At 46.1% G+C, this 19,865-nt stretch overlaps 1 protein-coding gene and 1 long non-coding RNA gene across 5 annotated transcripts in view; one reads left to right on the top strand and one right to left on the bottom strand.

Annotated features, from left to right (window-relative positions):
* Positions 1 to 960: 960 nt before the first annotated feature.
* On the bottom strand, positions 961 to 4,302 carry LOC138834715 (uncharacterized). The gene is made up of 2 exons (XR_011374239.1): positions 4,201 to 4,302; positions 961 to 1,369 (listed from the first exon to the last, which is right to left on the bottom strand). It is a non-coding gene; the product is annotated as an uncharacterized lncRNA (long non-coding RNA).
* Positions 4,303 to 4,600: 298 nt separating this feature from the next.
* Positions 4,601 to 19,865, top strand: part of Spin1 (spindlin 1) — a 68,581-nt gene continuing 53,316 nt past the window's right edge. Inside the window, exon 1 of one of the 4 annotated variants that reach the window (XM_070033352.1) lies at positions 4,601 to 4,704. The gene's annotated coding sequence lies outside the window, so the exon portion shown is untranslated. Of the gene's footprint in view, positions 4,705 to 5,383; positions 5,563 to 19,865 lie in introns of those variants that run through there. The other 3 variants (XM_070033355.1, XM_070033354.1, XM_070033353.1) reach the window with 3 other exon arrangements.

Genomic DNA, 19,865 nt, shown 5'->3' with positions numbered 1-19,865 from the left:
CAGCACGAGGTATTTAGGCAAGGGAAAGGTTTCAAGCTGCAGGCTGCTTCTGGTCAAGTTGGAAGCCCACGTGGCTAGGGGAGAAAAAGGGTATGAAGTACAGCCAGGCCAAGACTTATCAGTACCAGGGTATGGGAGGTGTGGCCACACCTATTCGGATATGACCTCAGGGAGTGGGGAGGTGACTGCCTCCAAGTGTGCCAGTTACATAGGTGATGCAGGTAGTGGGCGGAGACTTAAACCAAGAGGAGGGAGGAGTCTGCTCTGCCTTCCTAGGGTGGACCTTACACCCAGGACCAGCAAAAACCAAAAAAGAACAACAACAACAACAAACACACACACAAAAACCCTCTCAAACAAAACAAAAATCCAAAACCCAGCACAGCGATCTCCCAGTGAGACAATCTCCCCAAATGGAACTACTCCACCTTGGACTGACCCTCCACGGGAGCGCCTTGGCAAGGTGGCTGCTACTCCCTCCAGGGATTTCGGAGCAGCAGGGAGGACACCCTCAGCAGAATCCCCACAACCTCTGGACCAAGTGGTGTGCCACATGAGCTCTCTGGGTGTGAGACAGGCTAAGCAGAATTAAGTGTTAAGAATTAGTTATTGGTATGGATTAATACTGGTGTATTTGAAGTGTTTCACAAGTGAGACTTATTAGTCTAAGCATGCTGCTATATGCTTGCTCGACACAGTTGTGGTTACCTTGATGACATCTTGGGCCCTCTGGGTGTGTACTTATCTCTGTATTCCATACTACAGTCCTCACTCAGAATTTCACCGCTTAATATATTTCATAGCACACTTATCCTCCATATTCCATAACACACTATATCAATATTCTGTAATACTACCGTACTGAAATCAGATTTTTAGTTAATATTCCCAGGCCCAATGTCTAGGAATTCCAAGTTAGGTCTGGTCCCTCACCCCCATCAGTCAAACAGAAACACAGTAAAGGGTAGAAAAAGATTTATTACATGGCAGCCAGGGGAAGATGGCACTATAGTACTTCTTCAGCTGTCTAAAAGGGTACAGACATTGGCTTTAGGTTAAATAAGGACAATTATGGATAGAGGGGTGGGAAAGGGATGTATAGTTAAAACAGTCCTGGATCATAGGTATGGCCTGCTTGACCCGTCACTCAGCCTTTGTCCTTGGAGGAGTTCCAGAGAATTGTTATCACTCCACTATCGGAATGGGAACAGGAAGAAGTTGGCTGGTGAGTGACCTGGTTTTTGGCTGTTATTTCCAGAAGATGGTTAAAGAAAAAGACATTGCCCATTTGAGGGGCAGTTGGCCTTCCACATAAGATGCTTCTCCATGAATTTTCTCTTTCTTGGAGCCCAACGTGATTGCAAAGGGACTGCAGTAGAGAATAGCTCAGATCAAACAAAAGTACAAAGCTGAGGGATAGCCCAGGAAAACCATGTTTTAGGTTGCCTATTACAATATGATCAGTTAAAGTACAGAGAAAGGGAGAAGGAGAAATGTTTCCAACTCTTCATGAAGGAAATGGAGGTTAAAAACTCAGAATGGTAGATCCTACCTGTAGCTTTCACACAGGCCATTCTCCTTAGAGAATGGTTTTAGATGGGTAAGAAGGGTGAGGCCTACCTCAAGCCCAGGTAACCTTCAGAACTTTGATTTGCCTGACATACCTTTCATTCTTTCTGCCTCTATACACTCAAGAATTCCTGGATTCTTACCAGAAGGCAGATTTAGATAGCTCCCCTTACTCACGGTAATACCCATTTAATGACCAGAAAAAGAGGTGGTGAGAGATTACTTTTTCAGATTACTTCCTGTTTTTAACTATTGACTCTAACCCTTTTCTTTTTTTGCTGGTTCTGGGGCTTGAACTCTTGGCCTGGGCACTGTCCCTGAGCTTCTTTTGGCTCAAGCTTAGTGCTCTACCACTTGAGCCACAGTGCCAGTTCTAGCTTTTTTGTTTATGTGGTACTGAGGAATGGAACCCAGGGCTAAGCAAGCACTCTACAGAGCCACATTCCCAGCCCTTATCTATCCATCTATCTAAATAACTTCCACTGTCTATCCTGCTACACTATAGTTGAGACTCAATTGTTTGGATTTCAAGCAAAAGCCACTGGCACCTGGAAAAACTGAGAAATTTAGTAATACTCTCCAATATGTACAAAGTCCACTAAGAAAGTTCCCATTTGTTCCTCAAATCTCAGCTTTTTCCTTCGGATCAGTTGATGGACTTGGCTGTGGTCTTCTTTGGTCCAATGCCTTAATTTTCTTTGTATTTTTCCTGATACTGACTTTTAAAGTTAACATTTATTGTCTCTCTATCTCAATTTATCTGAGTTTTCACTTTGCCTCCATTTAGTTTAAATATATTTTTTGGCAGGAATACACGGATGATACAAAATCCTTTGGACAATCATAGTCCTTTCTGATGGTAAATTGTGAAATGATATTGGCTCCATCACTATTATTTTGTGGTCCTGGATATTGAACTCAAAAACTCCTGGGGCTTTAACTCGGTGTTTGGGTGTTGTCCCAAGCTTCTTTGTCCAAGGCTAGCACTCTACCACTTGAACCACAGTTCTATTTTGGCTGTGTGTGTGGGTGGTGGTGGTGAACTGGAGATAGTCTTTGACTCTTTCCTGCTTAGGCTGGCTTTGAATCACGATCCTCAGATCTCAGCCTTTTGAGTAGGTAGGATTACAGGAGCAAGCCACCAGTGCTGGGGCATCCCCAAGTTCCTAAAAGTCATTTGGGCCTACAGATGGGAAATTTAAATCAGGGGTTGGGAGAGGGGCTTCTGCCAAACATCCCATTATACATAGGATGATCTTTCTTTCTTTCTTCTTCTTCTTTTTTTGTTGGTTTTAGGGCCTGAATTCTGGGCCTGGGTGCTGTCCCGCAGCTCTTCAGCTCAAGGCTAGCGTTCTACCACTTGAGCCATAGCACTACGCCCTTTTCTGCTTATTTGGTGCTGAGGAATGGAACCCAGGGCCTCATGCATGCAAGGCAAGCACTCTACCACTGAGCCACCTTCCCGGCCCCCAGGACAATCTTTCTAAATAAGTCATCTAATAGGTAATCCTAGCATTCTGGAGGCTGAGGCTGGAGGATCTTGAGTTGGAGGCCACCCTGGACTATTCAGGTAGACCATCTTAGACAAAACAAAGCAACCTTCTATATTTTCCGGCTCAAAATGTCAATAATGTTGACAGGAGAAATCCAAGGAATTCTCACCAACGACAAGAAGGTGTTGTCACTAGCCCTCTTCCCACCATACCCTCCTGATTCCTGACAAACTCTGCCACAGAACATTAAACACACAAATGAAAGCTAGTCATTCCTCAAGATGGACTGGTGGTATCTGTGTATTGAAATGAGTCCATCCTGAGCCTGCCAAGTATGTCATCTGAGACAAGGACTTTAATTAATGCAGGTATATATCAATCATATTTGGTGTGGGGGGGGGTGCTAGTCAAATCCCAAAGAACACTGCTAACGACAATTGTGCTGTAGTTTGGCGTGTATCAAGTGCTTTCCAATAACTGCTTGTAATTTGACCTGACAACACTGTGGGAGGCGGCTTTATTAAGATGTGGCAGTGCAGTCGTACTCGAGGAAACAGGTCGGTGACCCGCTGGCTCCGGACACTGGGGGAGACCGAGCCAGGCTGGATTTAGAGCCAGACTCAGCCTCCAAACCCTCACACTCCACTCCGCAGGGATAAAACCCATCCTTGACGCGTCCTCTCCTCCTGCCCACGAGCAAGAAGATATCCCCAAGGCGCCCTGACTGAACCCGGCCAAAAGCACGTCCGTGCGCTCGTGGGAATTCTGAGCCCCAAACCTTGCAAGGCTCTGCGATGGAGGCTGGAGAAAGCAGGTTTCTGGCCCGGCAGAAGCCACATCCCGGTCCTTACCCAACCCAGGCTAGGGCTCTGGGTGTCAGCTAGGCGGCAGCTGCCGGATGAGGCGGGCTGAGCCGCGGGGCGCCAGCGGTGCGGCGCGCGGACGCCGCCGCCCGGCCCCTCCGCAGTGCGGTGAAGGAGGGAGGACGGCTCTCTTCCAGGGAGTCACGGGGAGCAAATCCATTCTTTTAAAGGGCTCGCATCCCGCAGCCCCGATCCGGGACCGCGGAGCCGAGCTGCGGGGATCCGCGTCGTGCCCGGCGCACCACTCCTGCGCGCGGCCGCGCCATGTGACCCACCTTCATCCATCTTCCAGGCGAGCGAGGACGGGCTGCCGACGTCCCTGGACAAAGAGGACGGAGATCTTTGGAAAGCCCTCCTACTGCGCGAAAGCAAAACCAGCCAGGCTTCCCGGAGAAGCCGCGCCCAGGCGGGCTCCGGGGTTGGGGGTGGGGGGGAGGAAATCTGCAGCGCGGAGCTCAGCTGCTTTGCAGCGTGCACCTAGCTTTTCCCGGCTGCGCCCCGCCCTCCAGGTGAGCGGCGCCAGGCCCCGCCTCCGAGCTAGCCCCGCCCCCCTTAGCGCATGCGCAAAACGACCGTCGGCGCCAGGCGCCGGGGCGGCGCGGCCGTCGCAGTTCGGCGGGCGCAGTGCGCGTGCGCCGTGGCGGCTGGGGGGCGGGCGGCGGCCGCGGCAAGGAGCGGGGGTGGGGAGGAGCCGTCTGGCTCGGGCTGGGCCGGCGGGAGCGCGAGCAAGCCACGGCGGACCCTCGGGGCCCGCGGACTGCGGCCTCGGCGGCCGACAGGTGAGATGTGCGGGTCAGGCGTGCACCCCGAAGGGCGCGGGCGCTGGGTGCAGCGGTGGTCTGGGGACTCAGGTGAGCGCGGGCCCGGGGCGCATTGTCCGCGGGCGGCGCCCCTTAGCGCCCCCTGCCGGCCGGGCGTGGCGGGCCGGGCGCAGCAGGCTGGGCCTGGGGCGGGCGCGCGCTCCTTTGTTCGTCGCCCCCACCCGGTGCCCGCCGCCCCCGCCAACATGGCGGCCGCCCCCCCGGCCCCCTTCCCGGCTTCCCGGCCCCTTCGCCCGCGCTTTGTTCAGCGCTGGGCGGGGGGCTGAGGGCGGAGGCGGCCGCCCCGCAGCCTCGCGCGCGCGCGGGGGGGGGGCGTTGCGTAACCCTTGCCGATGGGGGGGAGGGGCGTGGCGAGACCCCCGGGGTCGGGTCACCCGGGGAGCGCGGCGCGGCCCCGCGCGGCGGCTGGCCGCAGCTCCCCTGCAGCTGCGTGTCCCGGGGGGCTCCGGGGACGCCCCCCCCCGGCCCGGTGCGCGCTGTCGGGGGGCGCGGTACCCCCTCCTGCGTGACCTTGGGTGTGCGCGCAGGAATGCGCCCGGCTGGCTGTGCGGCGCGGGGCTGCGCCGCGCCGGGGGTCGCAGCCCTCCCGCAGGGGTGGCGCGTTCCGGGGGCGCACCGGGGGCTTCCCGGCGAGGGATGGCATCCGCCCGCGGTGTCATTCCTCCGCGCACCGCAAAGTTTGTTTACGCAATCGTGTTCACATTGGTGTGCTCTCCTCTGCGTGTGTGAGCTGGATTTCGGGCTTTGCGGAGGATTCCCCTGCGTTGTGGAAGTGGCTTTTGGTTACGTAGCGTGTACATCCGAAAGCCAGGCGAGGTACGTGCAAGTCTGGTGAAGGACTTCACCGGGTAGCGTGACTGACTGGTGCCCCAAGACTGTGTCAACGCTGACCTGGGAGAAGACCTCCGTAACTTTGTTCTGGGCGGATGTCCTGGATGTGAAACTGCAGTCGGATAGGGTTGATGGGCAGGAGAGAGAGAGAGAGTAATTGCATTCTCCAAAGCTTTTGTTAGGCGGCGGAAATTAAACGTGAACTTGGGGAGAGCCCTCCTGTGAACACTTTTTCAGAGGTGGTGAAATTTCGGAGCGGTCAAGTGAAGTGAGGCTACTTCGTCCCATCGCTTCCCATCTTCCCCACACCCCGGCTTTAGTTAATGGGAAAACACTAGTTATCATCAGATTGGGTAATTATGTATTCAGGTTGCACAATAATGTTTATGTCGAAATTTTGGGTAGCATTAATTTCTTACGGGAAATAGAGTTTATTTGAGTTTTTTGAGTAGCAGAGTGGTTAGTGCTAAAATGATTAGGAAGTGGGTCAGGCACAAGGTCTGGTTATACCTTCAGCCGTTTTTTATGTATTGGGGATAAGGTTTCACTGTATAGCCTAGGTTGGCATTGATTTGTGGTCTTGCCCCAGTTTTGGTGGTGTTGGGATTACAGGTGTGCGCTACCATGCCCAGCCATGAGGTACCATACCCAGCCACTTCCTGCTGGCATGCCCAGTTACCCTGTGAATGCTATGTAAGTCGTTATACTGAATTGGGTATGGAATGATAATGAGAGAATTGTGTACAGTTGAATACAGACACAACTTCTTGAACATTTTCAATTAGGTTGGTTGACTCCTTGACCGTGGAACCTGTGGATAGGGGAGTGATGACTGGCCTGCTTTTGATTGCCTGTAACAGCAGTAATACTATTGGCAGCAGTATTGAGTTGACTTTTTTGTGTGCTGGGACTAGGGCATGAACTTGTGGCCTGGGTGCTGTCCCTTAGGTTTTTTGCTCAAAGTTTAGTTGCAGCTTTGTTAATGTTTTTTGCTGGTTGATTGGAGGGAGATAAGTTTCAGATTTTCTTGCCCAGATTTTCTTTGAACTGTGATCCTCAGCTCTCAGCCTCCTGAGTAGCTGGGGAGGATTACAGTTGTGAGCCACCTGCTGAGGTGAAATTCTTTAACAAAACCTTGCTAGTTCTGAGATTGGAGATAATACTGGGAAGATTGAGATTCCTCGAGTAGGTTTGGGAAGCAGTGCTACATTCCTTCCTTTTAGGGTTGCAATCCACTCCACCATATTGGAGGCTCTGAGAAGTGTTGCATTCCTGTTCTCCATATTTGCCTTTGGACTGTTTTTCTTTTGTTGTTAGTGGGGTATCAGTGAAACTCACAAAATCCAGTGGCAGTGGATATGTCCCCGGAACAGCCTTTGAGAAATGTGGATCGTTGGTAATTTTTTTGTTGTTGTTGTTGTTTTTGGTTGGTTGTGGGGCCTGAACTCTGGGCCTGGGAACTGTCCCTCAGCTCTTCTGCTCCAGGCTAGTGCTCTACTACTTGAGTCACAGCGCCACTTCCAGCTTTTTTAGCTTATGTGGTGCTGAGGGATGGAACCCAGGTCCTCATGCATGCAGGGCAAGCACTCTACCTCTGAACCACCTTCCCAGCCCCAAGGTCATTGGGTTTTTTTGTTTTTTTGTTTTGTCTGTCATGGGGCTTGAACTCTGGGCCTGAGCACTGTCCCTCAGCTCTTCAGCTCAAGGCGAGCACTCAACCACTTGAGCCACAGCGCCACTTCCGGTTTTCTAGTGGCTTATTGGAGATAAAGAGTCTCACGGTATTTCCTGTCCGGGCTGGCTTTGAACCGTGATCCTCAGATCTCAGCCTTCTGAGTAGCTAGGATTACAGGCCTGAGCCACCAGCCCCGGCTTCATTGGTATTTTTAAAGAATAAAATGACACTTTAAAGATTTTGGCTGTGTGATTCCAGAATTAGACAACATTTGATTTTATAAAATACCTGTTCCAATGAGCTGAGCAGAGAAGTTGGTTTTATTTTATTTAAAGGTTTATTTTTAAATGTTTCTTATTTCAAACCTGGATCTCATTGTGTTGCCCAAGATGGTCTCATTGTGTTGCCCAAGATGGTCTCAAACTCCTGAGCTCAAATAATCCTTGGTTTCAACTTTTCCAGTACCCTACGCAACAGGCTCTGGGGAGGGCGGGTCTGGTCGTGGGGCCTGAACTCTGGGCCTGGGCACTGTCCCTCAGCTCTTCAGCTCAAGGCTAGCACTCTACCACTTGAGTCACAGCACAACTTCCGGCTTTTTTCTTTTTGCTTATGTGGTGCTGAGGAATCGAACCCAGGGCCTCATGCATGCAAGGCAAGCGCTCTACCATTGAGCCATCTTCCCAGCCCTTTCAGTTATTTTTTGTAAGTATTAAAGCTGAGAGAACTTTGTTATGTGGATTGAAACTGGCCTGTTGGGAAATATGGTTGTCATCTCCTGTATTCTTTGAAGGTCAGTTAACAGCTTGGTTTCAATTTGAGTATGAGTGACTCCATTTTAATACATAGTGCAGTCTTGGGCCTACTATAGGACCCTCCTAGGAAACAAACAGTGGTCTCTTGTGGTACTTGACAGTGTCCTTCTGCTGTACCTTAGAAAAATGGTGCCTCTCCCTTACTTGCGAACTGAGAGTTCATGAAATTAAGATTTGTGTGTGTCTTTATATTTTGTTGGTACAGTATCAAGTTTGGCTCTTAGATTGATAAGAGTGTAACGAAGGAATTTTTAATTACAGTATTTTCAGTTTCCATTGGCCACCTGATTACAGTTAAATCTTCACTGGCTTTACTCCTTGTTAGCATTCTTTTTTTCCATGCTAACGTAGAAACACATGAATCATAAAAGGTAAAACTGTGACTTGAAAAGGATTATTTAAAAGTTGCAAATAATGCCTTCCAGAATTCCTAAGCCATTAGCAGAATCTCCATTTGTGGAGGAGCACATAAGTATCTGGCTAATGTGTATTCCTTTTCTTTTCCTGAATAAGAAGTTGAAAGAAGAGCATCAACTATTTTCCCCAATTATTTTTTTTTTCAGTCTGAAAAAAGTGGTGTGTGAAGGATGTTGGCTCTGAAGTGGCAAGGCCATTCAGGTCAGGACCCTGTTAGCTGAAATCAAGCACAAAGCTGTGAAACTGATTCCTTGTGTAGGCTTTTAAGCCTTCTGTACCTTAAGCTGCAGACTGGAATGAAACTATCATATATGGCTGTTAGGAGAATTAAATGAGCCTTCTAGAGTTCCCAGTATAGTTCCTGAAATACAACAGCTGGTGCCAGTGAATGTGGATCTCCTCCTCCGCCCCCCGCCCCTTTTTTTTTGTTGGTCAGGGGGCTTGCACTGTGGGCTGGGGTGCTGTCCCTGCGCTCTTCAGCTCAAGGCGAGCACTCTACCACTTGAGCCTCAGTGCCACTTCTGGTTTTCTAGTGGTTTATTGGAGATCAACATCTCATGGACTTTCCTGCCTGGGCTGGCTTTGAACTGCTATCCTCAGATCTCAGCCTCCTGAGTAGCTAGGATTACAGGCGGGAGCCACCAGCGCCTGGCTTTAGAACAATTCTTACATGATCTAAGTTTGCAACCAGAGGTGTATCTTTACAGTCTGCTGTAAAGGAATGTTAGGAATGTTGTGCTAAAGGATATCTGGATATTAGAGTAGGGAGGAAGTATTAGCTATCTTGTATTTGAAGAGAGAGGACAGAAATCTACAAAGTGGGGACTGAAGAGCAGAAGAGTTGGAAACTATCCAGGATTTGAATCCTAGAGAGTTCAGGTTATGGTTTGTTCCTGTGTGGGTGTGTGAATCACTTCTAAGGAATGAGAAGACCTACCTCATCAGGTGAAAGCTTAAATTCTTTTTTTTTTCCTTTTTTTAAAAATTTTATTTGTGAACATACTGTACAGAGGGGTTACAATTACATGGGCAGGATAATGCATACATTTCTTACCAAGCATTGCAGCCTCCTCCTTTGTTTACCCTTCACCTCCCTTCCCAGCCTCCCCCCTCCCCCCCACCCAATCCTTCCCCCCCACCCAATCCTTCCCCCCCCCACTGACATTGTAAAGCTCGTTTTTGACATGACAATTTGTACTTCTCATTGTTGCAACAGGTCCACCTGAATCCTTAAACGACTTGTTTGAAAGCTTAAATTCTGTTAAGTAAATAGGGCTTCTGGCATGAGGTAAACGTCCAATGACATTTTGTTGATAACAACACTGGTAATTTTGTATGGCTGCCTAGTCTAGTGTGTGTGTGTGTGTGTGTGTGTGTGTGTGTGTGTGTGTGTGTGTGTGTGTGTGTGTGTGTGTGTGTGTGTGTGTGTGTGTGTGTGCGTGCGTGCGTGCGTGCGTGCATATGTGTGCGTGTGTGCGCGCGCGGCAATTTTGAGGCTTAAACTTAGGGCCCCTTGCTCTTCGTTGGCTTTTTCCACTCAAGGCTGACATTCTACTATTTGAGCTGGAGCTCCACTTCCAGCTCTTTGCTGGTTAATTAGAGTAAATGTCTCATAGACTCTTCTGCCTGGGCTAGCTTGGAACTGCAATTCACAAATTTCAGCTACTGAATAGTTAGGACAGGCTTGAGCCACCACCAATACCCAACTGAGGCCAGATTTTGAATGTTTTATATTTCACATGAATACAGTTGTACTTCTTTGTTTGTTTTAGGTTGGATGCAATTATTAATGTAGGCCTAAGTTGGACCTTCATTTGAGAACAGAAGGTATGCTGAAGAATTGCTGGTGTAGCCAGGTTCCAGTGGCTTATGGCTGGCTATAATCCTAGCTACTCAGGAAGCTGAGATCTGAGGATGGTGGTTCAAAGCCAGCCTGGGCAGAAAAGTCTATGAGACTCTTTATCTCCAATTAACCACCCAAAGCCAGAAGTGGAGCTGTGGCCCAAATAGTAGAGAGCACTTGCCTTAAGCAGATAAAACTCAAGGACAATGCCCAGGCTCTGAGTTCAAGCCACAGGACTGACACAAAATAAAGAAGAATTAAAGAATTGCTGGTGAAAACCTCTGGTCTCTACTATAGTCTATATTTGTTTATATTCAGTTTGCCTGTAGTTACATCCTTTCTCTTGTTAGCCTGAGTTGAGTGAGAAGGAAGGGGAGGGAATCTGTTTCTGTTGTTGTTTGTGGGACTTAAACTCAGGGCCTGGGCACTGTCCCTGAGCTCTTGTACTCAAGGCTAACACTCTACCACTTTGAGCCACTTTTTGGTTTTCTGGAGATAAGAATCTCACTTTCTTGTCCAGGCAAGAAAGTCACTAAGCCACTGAGCCAGATTCCCAGCCAGCTGTTTTGTTTTTGAGAACAAGATCTTGTCATACTCCCCAGGCTGGTCTTGAACTCACTTGAAATCCTCCTGTCTCAGTCTCACAAGTGCTGAGAACATCGATATGCACTACCATGTTCATCCTGCTTTAGTTTTTATTGTACTTTCTCACCATGTCAAATATTTATGTGGGTATTTATGCAGTTCAGAAAGCAGAACTGTTTTAAGGAATCATAATCTTTGTCTTCTGTTTCCTTTCTTAAAGTCTCTTGCTCTAGTACTATCACTAGTTTTGCGCTATTTTTCTGGGGTTTCTAGTTTTGCATATAAAAACACATTTCTCTTGCTTAGCCACATACCCATAGCTATTCTTTTTACTGATAGTTGCCTCTTGTTTCTATGAGTTTTGTATCCCAGGATTCAACCAAGCATAGGTTGGAAGAATTTTTGGAAAAAAATATATCTATAGTGAACAACCACAAATTTATTTTTCTTGTCATGATTTCCTAAAGAATACAATACAGATAGCATTTGTACTGAATTAGTATTATAAGAAAGCTGGAGGTGGTTTAAAGTATGTGAAAAGATTTGTGTAATCTGTATGCAAGTGCTGCCCCATTGTACATAAGGGATTGTCGCACCTTAGGACTTTGGCAGCCTGTGGTGGTGGCACAGATGGTGGGGGAATCATGGATACTGAGGAAGTGCTAATTCTGGAGGTCATTTCATAAAAGCTCTGCTATCTGTGCTTGCATCTTTATTTAGTTGCTTTTTGGTCAGTCCTGGGGCTTGAACTCAAGAGCTTGGGTGCTGTCCTTGACTTTTGTGCTCTAGGCTTGTACTCTACCACTTTGAGCCACAGCTCCACTTCTGGTTTTGGGGTGGTTATTTGGAGATAAGAGTTTTACATACTTTTGTGCCCTGGCTGGCTTCAAACTATGATCCTCATATCTTTGCTAGGATTACAAATGTTAGCCACAGGTACTCAGAATCTAGCTCATTTCTTTTCTTCCTTCCTTCCTTCCTTCCTCTCTTTCTTCCCTCCCTCCCTCTCCCTCCTCTCTCTCTCTCTTTAACTTTCTTTCTTTCTTTCTTTCTTTCTTTCTTTCTTTCTTTCTTTCTTTCTTTCTTTCTTTCTTTCTTTCTTTCTTTCTTTCTTTCTTTCTTTCTTTCTTTCTTTCTTTCTTCATGGGGCTTGAACTCTGGGCCTGGGTGCTGTTCCTCAGCTCTTCAGCTCAAGGTGAGTGCTCTACCACTTAAGCCACAGCACCACTTCTGGTTTGCTGGTGTTTTATTGGAGATAAGAGTTTCACGGCCTTTCCTGCTTGGGCTGGCTTTGAACCATGATCCTGAGATCTCAGCCTCCTGAGTAGCTAAGATTACAGGTGTGAGATACCAGTGCCTGGCTTGTTCTATTACTCTTATAAATCTGCTGCAATGAACCTTGTGCTTGTATTGCTTTATATTTGTGCATGTATAAAAGGTTTAAGTTGGTGAGGTTTTTGGCAAAAGGAACATTCATTCCTTTTGTTGTTGTTGTTGTTCTGTCATGGGGCTTGAACTTTGGGCCTGGGTGCTGCCCCCTTAGCTCTTCAGCTCAGGTTAGAGCTCTAGCACTTGAGCCACAGCACCACTTCCCGTTTTCTGGTGGTCTTTGGAGATAAAGAGTCTCACCCGATCCTCAGATCTCAGCCTCCTGAGTAGTTAGGATTACAGATATGAGCCACCAGTGCCTGGTGGCATATACATTCTTAATTGTAAGGTTCTCAGAAAGGAAATTGCCACATGGTTCAGGCAGAAAAGAGTTTTTTGTGGGGAGAGCAAACTGCTGGCCTGCAGGAGGTGGAGGTTTGAGGAGACAGCAGGGAAAAAAAAGAGGAGGGGACTTAGACTTTTGTTGAGCCAGATTATATAGGGAAAGGCCGGAGGTGGGGCCACAGTGGATATGGTAGTGATTTCAGAACCTGGGGAACCTCTGACTGTCCGAGGGAGGTATGACTAGGGTGGTTTAGGAAGTGACCTTGGGATGCAGAAGTGACCTCAGTCTGGGGTCCTTTGCTGATCACAGTCAGGTGATTGATAGTCAGGTGATTACTGGTTTCAGTCTAGTAAAGAGGAAGGGGAGAGGGGCTGTTCTCCTAGGGCTGTTCTCCTAGAACTTGTGATCTCACTTAGCTTTTTGGCTCAAGGTTGGAACTCCACCACTTGAGCCACATCTCCACTCCCAGCTTTTTGCTGGTTTATTGGAAATAAGAGTCTTGCCTATTTTTCTGTCTAGTCTGTCTTCAAACTGAGAGCCTTCAGATCTTAGCCTGAGTAGCTCGGATTGTCTATCACCAAACCTGGCTCATTGTTTTTGTTTTTGTTGGTCGTGGGGCTTGAACTTAGGGCCTGGGCACTGTCCCTGAACCTTTTTGCTCCAGGCTAGTGCTCTACCACTTTGAGCCACCATATTACTTCCTTCTGTTTGTTTTTCACCGAGTTCAATGTCTTCTCCATTTTTCTTAAGCGCTTACCTTTTACTATAGCTGTTACTTTCACAAGTTGAGCAGTGACAGCAAAATTAGTCTGAATTTCTTTTTGCTCACAATTTTACTGAGAATTCTTACTATAGCTCTTTGGCATATGATTTTTTTCTTCATTTCTTAATCTAGAACTTTTGCTTTTTCACTAAAGGAGGCATTATTTTATACTTCTCTTTGGCATATCCAAATTGCCACCCACCATCACTGTTTCTTGTACTTTATTTTACTTTAAGTAAAATAAGAATTGGTTGAACACATGTACTTTGATTTTGCCACTAGAGGATTTGACAGCCCAGGTGGGCTTACTATGTATACTTACCAGTGCCAAGTGGGACAGTAGTGTACATAAGTATAGTCACACTGGGCAGGGGATAATTGGGCAGGACAGAGCAGGTAACACAGATACTTTCATACTGCTCAGAACAGTGTACGGTTTAAAGGTTTGAATTGTTCCACTTAATATTTTCAGTCCTCATTAACCCACTGATAACTGAAAATTGGAAGTAAAACCAAGGATGAGGGAGGACTGTGTAATTCCTTAGCTCCTATCCTTAACTGTGTTCTGTGCTTTCTTACCTCTAGCCTTACTGGGCCTTTCTATGTTCAGTGTCCTCTCCTCCTTCCAGGATTTTGATATTTTTCCTTTTCTCTGTCATGTTTTTTGTTTTAAATACACCTGTGCTGGGGCTTGAATGTAGGGCCTACACATTGTCCCTGAGCTTTTTTTTTGCTAAAGTTTATTGCTGTACACTTGAATCACAGCTCTGCTCCTAGCTTTTTTTTTTTTTTTTCTTTTGGATACTTAGTTGGAGGTAAGAGTTTTACAGACATTCATTCTTGCCTGGCTGGCTTTGATGTGAGCCTCAGATCTCAGCCTCCAGAGTAGCTAGGATTACAGGCATGAGCCATTAAGTGCCAGGCCCCCTTGTGTCTGTTTGTGTGGAGAAATCAATCTTCATTGATGCCCATTGCCTGCTACAACTATCAGTTATCTGAAGTCCTTGAGATTTTTTTCTTGACCTCCCTAAAGTTAAATTTTGCTTTTTAAAATTATAGTGGTATATTGTCGTAGTTTAATGTGGGGGGTGGAATGGAGTGCAAACTGCCCTGCACAGAAGGCTAGGGTGAAATGGTTAGAAAACTGAGCATTTAAAGGGCTTGGTCTGCTCCCAACGTACCTATCTTGGGATTATTCAGGGAATATTAGCTGTGGTTTTGGCTCTTCCCTCTCCCAATATTAGGGATTGAACCTGGGGTCTTGGCACATGCAAATCTCTACCACTGAACTACACCCTAAGCCCTGTATTTTTTTCTTTTCAGTATTATATAGAATTCAGTCAGAAATAAAAATTACATGTAAGTAAATACATGGATGTATGTTGTGAGGAAAACTCTTTCCTATCAGTGTTTTGCTTAAAAGTTCCTGCTTTGGCTTGGTGGCTTGGCTATTGTTAAAGAAAAGGATTTTTGAGATGTAAAGTTTTCTCTTAAACTGGTTTCTTTTCAAAGTGGAATTAAGACACACCTGATTGTTCAAAAAATGGCAGAGGTACTGGGCACTGGTGACTCAAGCCTGTAATCCTAGCCACTCAGGAGGCTGAGATCTGATCTCAGTTGGAAGGTAGCCTGGACTGGGAAGTCCGTGAGACTCTTATCTCCAATTAACCACTAGAAAACTGGAAGTGGTGCTGTAGCTCAAGTGGTAGAGCTCTACCTTGAACATAAGAGCCCAGAGACAACACTCAGGCCCCAGTTCAAGCCCAGGACAGACAACAGGAAAAAAGAAAAAGAAATAGCAGAGGTTGCTGGTTTATTTTCAGATTACTTGTTTACTATTTATGTTATTTCAAAAGTCACCTTATGTAAATACATTTTATACCCTTTTCAGATTAGCCATCACCAGCAGATCGTGAACCTGAGCTCACCCAATCTGAGCAGAGAGCAGGGTCTGCTGTGTTAGTGATGAATGGGAGAGCAGCTTGCTTTCATGGTGTGCTTCCTTGCCAGATTTTTAGCTGATGGCACACCCTTCTGCAGAAGTAAATTTTGCCTTGCTGAGACAGTTCTTCATTTTCGTGTCTGTTGTGACTCCAGTGGTTCTTGGAGAGTCTATTTATAACAGTGTGTTATTTAAGGGACTTGGTTCAGTCAGTTGAGTTTACACAGACTATGAGCTGGCTAAGCGGTGGTCTTTGTGCCTGATAATAGCATTTGAAGTGAAGAGAGTGGACACTTGGGAAAGGAAGGTGAATGCAAAGGAGGGACGAATGAGCTCGAAGCCACAGGCAGGGTGAGGGGAAAGCTGTGCCAGTTCTGATTGCCTCTGGCTTTGGTTGAACAGGTGTCCTGTAAGAGCAGGCAGGAAGCTGAATACATACATCTAGCATAGGAGCTACTTGGGGGGAGAGCTGAGTCAGAAATTGGCCCGAGAAATGGTTTCATGCAACTGCTGTTCCTCCTGCCTCTACGGCTGTACAAGACTCTTAGGACCTACCCAGACCAGAAGCATATGGGGAAGGGGATTCTGGGAAATGTAGTTCAGCAAAGCCCAGCTTAAACCTCTCTTCCTTCTCCCCCAAGAAAGCTGGGTGTTCTTGGGGCTGGGAAGGTGGCTCAGTGGTAGAGCGCTTGCCTTGCATGCCAGAGGCCCTGGGTTCAATTCCTCAGCACCACATAAGCAAAAAGAAAAAAAAGCCGGAAATGGCGCTGTGGCTCAAGTGGTAGAGTGCTAGCCTTGAGCTGAAGAGCTGAGGGACAGCGCCCAGCCCAGAGTTCAGGCCCCACGACCGGACCACCCCCCCCCCAAAAAAAAAAAAAAGAAAGCTGGGTGTTCTTTAAGGGACTGTGCTTAAAGACAGGCAGATAAAATTTCCAATTTTTGAGTTGAGAGAGGATTGATTGGGAAGGAACAGAATCTTAAAAATGGGATTAGAGGGCTGGGAAGATGGCTCAGTGGTAGAGTGCTTGCCTTGCATGCCTGAGGCCCTGGGTTCGATTCCTCAGCACCACATAAGCAAAAAGAAAAAAGCCGGAGGTGGCGCTGTGGCTCAAGTGGTAGAGCGCTAGCCTTGAGCTGAAGAGCTGAGGGACAGCGCCCAGGCCCAGAGTTCAGGCCCCACTACCAGACCCCCCCCCCAAAAAAAAAATGGGATTAGAGCCACATGGTTAAAAGGCTGTGAGTTAGCTAGGGCTCAAGTGATGCTGTTTTGCCTCTTGTCACAAGGAGCAACCTGTCCAGCCATCTCCCCTGATGCTACTAGCCTCCTTTGGGCAGAGCCTTCCCACCATTGCTCTTGTGGGTTTGTGATGGGTAAGTCATGAGCAGGTATACTTACAGTCTGAAAAGACTAATTTCACCATAGAAACAGGAACCTCAGGCAGTACTTGGGAATGGATCTTAAGGCTGTGGATAGTTATGGAAAGACGAGAAAGATTAAATTAGACAGAATTTATTGAGAAGGACCTTGCAGGTAGAGATTCTAGACTCAGAAGTGTGGGTTCCAGCAGTTTAGTGGTTGGTTGAACCTAAACTAAATGGAGTTGAGAGTTACAAAGCCAGAACTGTCTCGGTATACTATTGAAGGAAGGGATTCAGAGGCTTAGAGAGAGAGGCAGGTTGATGTGGATTTATCACACAGTGGCATACCTCCTCAGCACTTTTGAGAGGATTCAGAAGTCATTATGGAGATTGCAGCTGTAAGAAATAACTTTGTGAGGGGAGCCCCAGTATTCTTGAGAGTGCTGGATATTTTTCCCTGAATGTCAGAAATTACTGTGGGACTAGGTGCTAATGACTGAACTGGGATTTTAAGTGCAATCAAGTGGAGGGAGGGTGGCAAAGAAAAGGTGGGTGTGGTTACTATAGTGGACAGCGGTGCCAAAGCTGGAATCAGAACAGGTATGGCCTGTGATATTAGCCAGTTGATTATGCTATCCCTAGAACTAAAATCAAAGTGTGGCAGCCTATGGAAGTCTGCATTAATCTGTTTAAGTAGAAAAGCTCTAGCTCTATTGTTAGATCAAGGCTCAGTTGATTGGTCAGACTGGAGTTGTATTTATGTTTTAAGTATTGAGGATGGGACCCAGGGCTTTGTGCCGGCTAGGCAAATACACTACTACTGTACTACATTTCTAGCCTCAAACCGTATTTGGTCTCAGTTTGCAGGCTTCAGTTAGTTTATAAATCCACACAGTTTGAATGAAGTAGAGAAGCCAGATCTTACTCAAAAGATCTTTTGTTTTCTTTAATAGAGTATGTTTGGGGAGGAGGATGCAACCCAATTATTATTTGTGTGTTGTACATGACTGTCTTTGCCTAGGTTTTTCCTCTTACCCTCTGGACTTAAAGGTTGGCTGGCTTTCTTTCTTTCTTTCTTTCTTTCTTTCTTTCTTTCTTTCTTTCTTTCTTTCTTTCTTTCGATTGAATAACTCAAGGTTTTTTGAAGGTTTTTTTTTATTTGATGGGAAAGACAGGTTAAGAGAGCATGTTAACTTTCTCTTTTTCTTTAGCCCTATCTGTGGAATACTCAAATTTGAGCAAAAGTCATCTATAAAGGTCCAGAGAAATGAATGTTTCATATGTTTCTGTATGTACACATAAGATCTGTGCAGGTACATATTCAAAACATGCAGATAAATGACCATTATTTCCACAGATATCAGTCAGTCCTTGATCACTCCTATTAAAAGAGAGGAACCCTCAAGGGGCATATATATATATATATATATATATATATGTTCGTGGTTGACATATATATACATATATATGTATATATGTCAACCACGAACATTTAGGAATCAAGTATTAACACAATTCTGAACTTATTTTTATTAAGAATACTGACTATTTCATTACAATTCTCAGTAATACAGAAATTGGTAGGATCAAAACAAATTATACAATGCTGGGGAAGTTTATCAATGTATTATAGCTCAGGTTTTGATATAACATTTACAGTCAAGAAGTGGTGCAGTATCTTAAAGTGGTAGAGCACCAGCCTTGAGCAGAAAAGCTCAGAGACAGCACCCAGGCCCTGAGTTCCAGCACCATGTCCAACAAAAGCAAAACAAAACATTTATAGACATAAAAGTGTACACAGTCTTCTGTTAAGTACTTGTGATTTTGTGGGCACTTCTGCTGTTAGTTTCTTATATATGCTTTTAAAAATGATATGTACATTCTGACATACTTTATTTTTTTAAATTCCTCTAAAACAATTCCACATCCCAGAAGAAAAAACATGTAACCTTTTCCCTCCATATGTAGATTTTTACTTGAGCTTTATTCCACTTGCAACAGGGAACATGAAAAGCTTTATTGTAGATGGTCTGGATCACTGGTTCATCCTATTGTTGACAGCACCTTAAAACTCAGAGAGGGGGTTTGAAGAGCAGACTGCTTTTCTGAACCGAGGCAAGATTGAAAAGCTAAGCAGTGTTTTCTGCCCTTAATGTTCTTTGAGATGGGAAGGATTTTTTTTTTTTTTTTAACAATTTTAACAGTTTGAATCAAGGGAAGGAGTGGAAAAGTAGAGATCAAATGAAAGAACTATCTGGAGCTTTAAACAATGACTTTCTGTGTCTCTATGTGTCATTGTTATTTATCAGGGAAATGAACTTGCTCTGACTGATGTTTCTTTTGGGAAGCAAGGAAGTACGGTAAGTAATCTGGACAGACAGAAAGTAGACATGAAGTTGGGAGCCTGCCCATCTGTTCTTCCCACTCCAGTGTGAACCTACTTCCATTTAGAAGTTCTTTGTCTGACAGTGTTCTTTTCTTGCATTTTCTTATGCTCCAGAAATGCAGTCCTTTATTGTAGGCCTGTCTGGGTTTGCTCCTGAAAATGTTTTGTTGAAGTTTAGTTGGTGGTGAAATTAACTAGTAATTACTCTGAAAAATGTTTTTTATCAGCTCTCTGCAAAAACCTTGTAGAGTATGAACTCCAAGTTAACCAAGACCACCTGGCTCTACGGGTCTTCAGTGTGTGTTATGTCCACATTCTTCCCTTCCAGTTTGGACACTAATACTTTCTCTCTTGAACTCTGGGCCTGGGCGCTGTCAGCTCAAGGCTTGCGCTCTACCACTTGAGCGCTCTATCACTTGAGCCACAGCTCCACTTCTGGCTTGTCTGTTTATGCAGTGTTGAGGAATCGAACCCAAGGCCTCATGCAACCCAGGGCCTCATGCATGCGAGGCAAGCACTCTACCACTGAGACATCATTTCTTTATTGGCTAATTCACAGGACCGTTTCCTAGACTAATTTTTACATATTGTCAGTTGTAGGGCTTGAACTCAGGGCCTGATGTTGTTGTTGAGATTTTTAGCTCAAAGCTAGTGCTCTACCACTTTGAGTCACAGCAGCACTTCTGGTTTCCTGGTAGTTAATTGGAGTTAAGAGTCTCACTGACTTTTCTGCCAGGCTGACTTTGAACTTTGATTCTCAGATCTTAGCCTCCGGAATAGCTAGGATTACAG

This window comes from Dipodomys merriami, unplaced genomic scaffold (assembly GCF_024711535.1).
Source record: "Dipodomys merriami isolate MVZ:Mamm:240054 unplaced genomic scaffold, mDipMer1.0.p SCAF_22, whole genome shotgun sequence".
NCBI classification, from domain to species: Eukaryota; Metazoa; Chordata; class Mammalia; order Rodentia; family Heteromyidae; genus Dipodomys; species Dipodomys merriami.
Note: the sequence above shows the minus strand (reverse complement) of the source record. Positions and strands in the feature narration are given on the sequence as shown.